This window comes from Vidua macroura, chromosome 5, assembly GCF_024509145.1.
Source record: "Vidua macroura isolate BioBank_ID:100142 chromosome 5, ASM2450914v1, whole genome shotgun sequence".
NCBI classification, from domain to species: Eukaryota; Metazoa; Chordata; class Aves; order Passeriformes; family Viduidae; genus Vidua; species Vidua macroura.
In genome coordinates this window covers 16,328,191-16,336,503 of record NC_071575.1, presented here as the reverse complement: position 1 = coordinate 16,336,503, position 8,313 = coordinate 16,328,191, and positions in this window count along the sequence as shown.

Sequence of the window (8,313 nt, the reverse complement as noted above, 5' to 3'; positions counted from 1 at the left end):
ATTGCATTTTTGAAACACAAAGTGGCTCAAAGAGGTGAGCCAGTCCAACTCAGTGTGACTTCATGACAACAACATTCTTCCTAGCATGGCAGAAAGGACTTAATGAAAACTCTTGTGGAAATGCAGCCTGCCACTCCACTCATCATGCCTGCACGTTGGCTGGAGTCAAATGAAGAATTTCTGCTTTTGGCAAGGCCTCAGATATTGGATTTGAGTTATGGACAGTAAAAAAAAAACCAACCAACCAAACAAACAAACAAAAAAACAGACCAAAACACACACCAAAAAAACCCAAAAAAACCCAAAGCCGCAAACCATTTCACATATTGCCTCTCCTATTGGTCTCTCTCCCTTTTAGGTGAGGGGGAAGGCAGAAACTCTGTAGACTGTTAGAAAAATGGAGATCTTTGTGTTTGGCACATTACCTCACTCCTACAAGGAAAGTTAAATTAAGAACCTGTCAGTGCCTCATCAGGCTACCAGCACAATAATAATTGACTTCCCCTGGAAGTCCCCATCTGAGAGTTGCCATGTGGAGGGCAGGCAGCTGCCCACCCACCAAACCCAGCTCCTGTTCTGCCACAGGCCACCTGGAGTCCCTGAACCAGTGGCTGTGACTCTGAAACCTCCCTCCTGCCCTACACTGTCCTTCTCCTTCCAGGCTCAGGGGCCACACTTTCCCCCTAACTTCTGTTCAGAGCTTGGTCTACCCAGACTCTACAAAAATAGAGGAGAAAAAAAGAAACCCAGAAAGCGATTCCTCCAGAGAAACAAACTGGATCTAAGTTCTTTTAACTTAAAAACTCCTCATTTAAATTCACATTAAAACCACCTCATGGGTGTTTGAACTGATTGAGTAGGTTTGAGTGGGATGTTAATCTGGACCAAAGCTGTGCAAGGACTATCCATCCACCACTCCATTCCACTTCTAGCTCCTTGTAAGGGCCCCCAGTCTCTGGGTATTAGAATTCTCCATAATACAAACATCAAATATCTGGATTGTCCCAGCTCCACTTTGAGGAAGGATATTTTGGAAAACACATTTTCTCAGGGTTATGTGAGGCAGGCAAGCAGCTTCCACTGAAATCCTTTATTCCTAGTATGAACCAGGAGGGAAGAAGAGAGAGAGGGAGCATACTTGGGAGCTGAGAGTTTGGCTTTGCTGCAGTCTCTTTTGTTGCAGCACTGGTTAGAGTTTCTTTCTCCTCTTTGAATAATTCATGTGATGTAGAGAAGCGTTGGCTCAGCACAGCCAACACATTTGCCCCTGCAGAACAGTCCTCCCATAGCAAGCATTTAGAACATGAGTACCTCCAGATCTCAGCACTACCTATCCACATGCCTCTGGCAGGGCTTCTCCGGGTGTATTTCTCTCTACCTGGGTTGAACAGCAACTGCTCTCACTGCCAACTCAAGGACTGACCAGTGACCCTCCCTGCAGCACATCCCGCTGCCTTGGGAGCAGCTGCACCTCCTCTTCCTCCTCCTCCCACTGCTCAGGCTTGCATCTGGCCATCTCCAAACTGAGAAAAAAGGAATTCCTCCTGGTTTCTCACTCCAGACCCCTAATCCTGGTTTCCCATTGGGGTGTGTGGACAGGCAAAGCAGCAAGGTCACCACAATGGCAAGGCCCAACACGACCACGTGTGTGCATTAAAGCAGCCTCTCCAATTTTCACACTGAAAATGAACCCCAGCAGGCCAGCTGTCAGACACCAGAGGTACATATGAGTTTGGGAATATATACATGTGAAACTACAAAACAAAATTGTCTTCCATGTAAATAAACATGTACTTGCTGGCATTTGAGATAGTATTCTGGATGCTCTTATGGCAGCTGAACACCGGAAACCATGGGAGAACCTGGCTCCAAACTGGAAATGGTGCAAACTCCAGTGCAAGGAATTCACTTTGGAAGATGAACTCAGGTTGGAAAGTGGTGTTCAAAACCCATACCTGCCAGCAGCTTTGGAAAAAAAGGGTTTTATCTTGCCCATCTTTCTGGTCTTCTGGTCCTGGTTTGGATAAAGAGAGCACAGAACAAACACAAGAAAGGAGTTATGCTTAAAATATAGTGTTTTTTTTTCACTTATCCACACATTCTCTAGTTGCATGTAGCACAGATGTCTGAATTCTGTCCTCCATGCATTTGGGGCTGATTCAAGTGGCTCCCTCAGAGATCTATCTTGGCTGGCCCCTGGCAGAGTATGTTCCCCTCAAGGATATAGAGGTCTCTCATTAGCAATGCCACTTGCCTCACCATTAACAGGTTTACACATTTCTCACAGCAGGTTTCCTCTCTCCCTCCTCTTTACTCTTGGCAATCCTTCACTTCCTGCAGGTCTGCAGTGCTACAGCAGTAGCCCTTTTTGAAAGTCACTGATCCTTTCTCTAAGGTCTAAAGAAAGTGTTACTCACTCCTGCTTCTCTGCAGGGAGGCAGCTCGACAGCAGCAGTGCTGCTTCTCTGCTTCCTCCTCCTCAGGCTCACGGAGTAACAAACTGCCTGGATTTCAAAACACTGTTGCAGAGACTCTCACAGCAGCCTGGCAGTGCCCTGCTCCTGCTGGGGTACCATCCACAGGGGCACTACCCAATTCCCAACAAGAATGTGCTGGATGGGGCCATGGCAACACCTGCAGGACTAATCCCAGCACACATTTTGGAGCATCAGCTGAGGAACTCTTCCTTGATGAGACCTAACATAGACCCAGCTGTCATTGTTACTGCATTTTTCTTTCCTGTTTTAACCTGTGCCCTAATTTTCTTTTTCAGAAATCACACCATGTTGTGATTCTCCTTTTGCTATCTCAGACCTCCTTAAAACACAATGTATTACATAATTTCATTTTAAGTCTGCTGTTTGCAAGCTGGGGCTAAGCCCAAGACACAGCATTTGACTGCACTTGTAAGGAAATATTTTGCAAAATTAAAACTATATGGCTCACATAGCTTGTAGATACTATTGAAACTACAGACTCCTATCTCCAGAGACAACTAGTAAGTGTATTAAAACCATATTTTAGACCCAATACAGACCTAAACCAGCATGCAGACAGCCACTGCTGAGCACTCATACACCATCACTACCTCAGGTGTTCAAGAGTGAAGTGAGCTGCAAGAAAACTTGAAACTGGCCAAGTGCACATACAGGAGATGTGCCTTCCTAACAAGAGCTGTGCCTTGCAGGCACAGGGCTTGGTTCAGAGTGGTAGCAAGCTCTTAAGAAAACCAAGCTTGAAAATATCAGAACTAGCAATAAACATAACTTATGTGAAGAGTACTTTCTACAGGTACAAGTAAATGTACACCTAGAGGCTATTTAATTTGTTACATTTATTTCTTTTGTTGAAAAACCTTGAAATACCATCTTTAGGCTGCTCCTACCGATGATTCCTCAACATAATGGATGGGATAAAATCTTTGCCACATTTAAAAGAGATTTTTGCTGCTGCTTTCAATGCAGACTGGATAGCATACACATTTCATGTGCTGATTGTCTTGCAAACAGTCACTTCTCCCAATGCTTGTAAAATATAAAATTTTGATCTCCTTACAAATATTACATTATCACAGTAATTGACACCCTGACATTAACCTCCTGAGAGGGAGGCAGTCAAATTTTAAGTCAATTTAACCTTATGATTTCTCTGCTGAATTAACATAAAGATGCTTCACTTTGTGCTGTGATCAACCTTAACAATAACCAAAGGCTGCTGGGCTCCTCCAGTGGAAATACACAAGAATAACTTTGTCAATTTTTAATCAGTTTCTTTTCAGTTCAAGGCATGTGATCACATCCCTGCTGCTTGTGAGATGATTTTTAGATCATAGTTTGCTCTTGTTATTTGGAGGAACCTTCTTTTATTAAAGTGAGATGACTTTGCCTTTTTAGCTCTTACCAAGAGCTCAAAGGGTAGAAAATCCTGAGTGACCTCTCTTAATAACTGAAGATTTCTTAAATTGAACTTAAAAATTTTGATGTTTCAAAACTAATTATCTTTGAAAGTTTTAAGTGCTCCATTTCTTGCAAATGGAGCAAAGTAATGAAGCAGAGATAATGAATATTGGTTTCATCTGCACATAGGTCTTAGGGTTGGCAGACTTCAATGTTTACAGCACCAGGAGTTTGACAATGCTTTTCCCAAGAACATGGCCTTGATAAAAGTTGTCTGGTAGATTTCATTGAATCATGGAATCATTCTTTCAGGAAAAGACCTTTAAGATCATCGAGTCCATCTGTTAACCCAGCACTGGCAAGTCCCCCACTAAACCATGTCCTTAGGTGGTGCCTAAGACATCCACTCAGATGACAAGCATATTGTATTATTAGGCATGAAATTTTGGGCCTAAGCCAATTCTTCCTTTGTATTTGTGCAGTGTCTGGTGTACTGGAGATACTATTTCTGTTGGCACCTGTAGAAGTCATTGTAAAAATTACATAAAAAAGAGGGTACTGTAGGAATTCAGCATTCGATATCTACAGCATCTGCTGTCATAGAAGAGGCGACCTGGGATCCCATGTTGTACAAGGGTTTAGAGTAAATGATCAATCTGGTCCTTCAGGTTTGGAAACCTATGGCTTTACATCTACAGTTTTATGCCATAAATGAAGATAGATTCAAAGACTTCAGAATCCTGATCTCTATTTTACCACATATGGGAACTGAGTGCTTTCCTGCCAGGTTAAAATGCTTCATGTTGAGTCAGTCCAAATCAAATTGTCAGATGTTATGTTTGTTTCTCCGATAACTGCAGCAAAACCCGCACTAATTCCAAGTGGTTTAAAAAATTCCTCTTTAGTTTCTGCTTCCTGATCAGATCACTGGTAGGAAAGACATCAGATCACAGTTGGACAGAAAATAAAAATAGTGACTCCTAGGATGCTGATAACATATAAAATAAAAATGGAAATAAGAATTCCTATTAATAATTTTCCTTACTAAAAGCTGCTAATTAAGTACTCATTTCTTACCTTACACTGTACGAAGGCTTTTAAAGCGTTTCTATGTAGAAAGTGCCTATGTGAAGTGTGTCTGTTTTTCCACAAAAAGAAAATGGGCAGAGTTTCTACACCATTGCTCTAATACAGATATATTTGATGATGATTTCTATGCATACAGGAATGCAGTTTGTTAATTAAGAATAGCTCCTTTTTTACTTTCACAAGACTGCATAAAGAAATTCTTGTAGCTGGACAAGAACAATTCTAAAATGTTTGAAAGTTGTTTGAAAATTTCTTGTGTTATAGTGACACCTTATGGCAGTTTTATTGTACCTTACAGATAATTTTGAAATTAACATCTCATAACATTTTACAGCCTGTCACTATCAGTAAGGAACTGCTTTGATGTTTTTCGAAAGCTTTTAGTTACAAGTTACTCAAAGGAACATTCCACCTCTTCAAATTTGTGTTTTCCCTTTTCCTCTTACTAGAAAAATACATTTTACAGTCTTTGGTATTATCTTCTCTCCATGTTTAACAGATAATCAATGCCAGGCAGTGCAGTTAAAACATACTATTCATAACTACCTGTGGTGATACCCAATTTGTGAATAGTCTCTTGGTTGATTCACTAAATTATAGCATGTAGCTCATTATGTTTCTCTAATCCTAGATCTGAACTCTTTAAAAGAAAACATCATGATAGAAGTTAACAATTTTTTTTTTTTTTCCTTTTAAATACTGCTGGAAACCAAAACTGTGGGACAAGAAGATAAAACTCACTACTACATGAAGATCAGAATTTATAAAACCTGCCTTCCTGGGGCTCTACCTTACATGAATTTTCCAGTGTCTAACCAGAGCTATCTCTACCTACAGCTCTTCCCTCACCTGAGATGCAAAGTTGGTCCCTCTACTGAAGCAACAGTTACCATAAAATTTACATTAATTCTTTATCTTTGGTATTTTAATAACTTTCATCAAACAAGGGTGGAAAGTGGGCAACAGGTTTGAAGTTGCAAAGGGCTGAGAAGGAATGAGGGAGAAGGATGACTGAGCAGTCACACTAATTAAAAACAGAGATGAAAATCTACAAATGCTCAAGCTGAATTGTTTATTATGAACTGCAGTTAGGGCTTAGTTATGTTACAATAAAATAAGCTCCAGAATACCTTTCATGTAACCATTTCTTGTTTTAAAATTGACATAGAGAAGCTTAAAATTATAAACTGCTTTTCTTTGAGCAAGATATTTGTTTTAAATCAATATCTTCAGTGTCAACTGTTAAGTGTATTTACAGATGTCAGTTACTAAATATGTCAAATCTCTTACAATCTATAAATTAAAAAATTAAAACCCACATGCTTTTGCCATACTTTTAAAGGTATTTCCATTGCTAATCTAGCTGAAACCACTGGCTAAACACCTAGCATCATCTGCAGCACTTTTGAAAGAATGGAAAGGAAACCAGTTCTAGTTCAATTTAAACCCACTAGTTTTTCAAAACTAAGAAACTGAACAACATAAAAAGCAAAACCTCTTCCCTCACAATGCCTGCATTAAAATGTACTGAAGAAAAATGAACTTAAAAAACTGTATCTTCTTGAAAGACACGGTGATTAGTAACTCCCAGTTCAGGACAGTACTTTTAATTACTATTACTTTTGTTCAAATAAATTTTGTTTTAAAACACACAGATTTAATAAAGTTCCTTTCTAACATCTCTAATCTTTATGTATATTTACATGCTGAATATTTGACCTACCTTTCACCAGAAAATGTCTGCTACAGAAAAACAGGGAGTGGGGGGAAAAAAGTGACTTATTCAACTTCCTCATCACAGTCATTCAATTTAACAAAATAATTTACAACAAAAAACAAACACAGAGAAATGAAACATTCTAATAAGAGTGTTAAGACTAGATTAAATCCAAGCTCCAGCAGCTGTCCATCAGCAGCAGCAATAGTTGTCAGGACCAATCAGGCTCTTCCATAAAACAGTATCCACCAGCACTCCCTGTACAGGCCCCAGGAATGTGAAGAGAGCAGGTGGGCAGGGGATACAATTTCAAAGAAAATAGGTCCAACCCTGCAGGGTAGACACTAGATACTCTAGCATTTTGCAGATGACAGTTTCCATTGTCCTTCCTGTTTTGTTTTTTTTCCCCTCAGCAATTCCCTGAACTCTGCCTCTCCGCACTGAAGGGTCGCTGTATCACTGTGGCATCTGGATTCAGTAATCCTTCGGGTCACTCACCTGCAGCTGCTTTTAACATTTCTGCTTCAGGCTCACGCTGCCTGTAGAATAGAAGACAAGGCAAACAGATGCCTGCTCATCAGCCCACTCCACTGGCTTGCCAGAGCTGGACCATCAAGCTGAGATGCAGAGCCTCTTGTTAGGTTCCCTTCTGCAGCCCCTCACGGCATAGCAACAATCTCCAGCTGAAAAGCAACAAGCACAAAATTCAGGCTGTCACTGTCATAAATTCAACATTCCCTTACCAAGCATCACCAAAAAAAGAAATTGTCAGAAACTCCTGAGTTTCTTCCCCCTTCTACCCCTACAGCCATGCACTGCTTGGAAGCACTGATGCAGGAAAAAATTGAAGAGAAAGTAGATGCAAGAAATGGCTTCATCAGAAAGGGCCTGGAAAAGTAGCAGGCACATGCTTCAAAGGAAAATTCTGACAAAGGAAGTGCTACATGTCGGATTGAGCTCAGTTAAATTGGAAATTATGCGTGAAGAGAGACACAAAATTTAAGACACACTTATTTAATCTCTGTAATGTGCAGGAAATCACAGCTTTGTCCTATCTACATCATGAATAGAATAAGGTAACACTTCCTACCTAGCAGCCAGTTAATGATCTGGTTAGCTTAAGAAATATTTAGTGTTCGCTAAATCAAAGAATTTCAGCTGTATGGCTCCAGTTTGCAAAATGTGGCAATGAAGATATTGCAACAGGTATTTGCTATTTCACTGCAAAACTTTTATTTGTAATGGTTGTAAATCAGTAAGATTCAAGCAATGAATTCCTTAGGAAGCATATAACCAGTAAGGATTTAAACTGAAAAAAAAAAATAAAAATCAGTTAATTTATCAGTTTCCTGCTTGCCAGATAATAAAAAAGAATAGATAAACAATAATTTAATACTGCACAGAATGATTAAAATGTTAGTACTTTATACTGAAATCACTCCAATTGCAGCAATGACATTTAGTATCTATCAAGTCAGAAAATTACAAAGAAAATACTTCTGTTGATAGTTTTATAGAACAGATCAAGAATTTAAGCACAGCTTGCATCAAAATTGTATATAGTTCTACAAATAGTTTAATTTTTTTCCTATTTTGTAGCCAAGTAAAGCC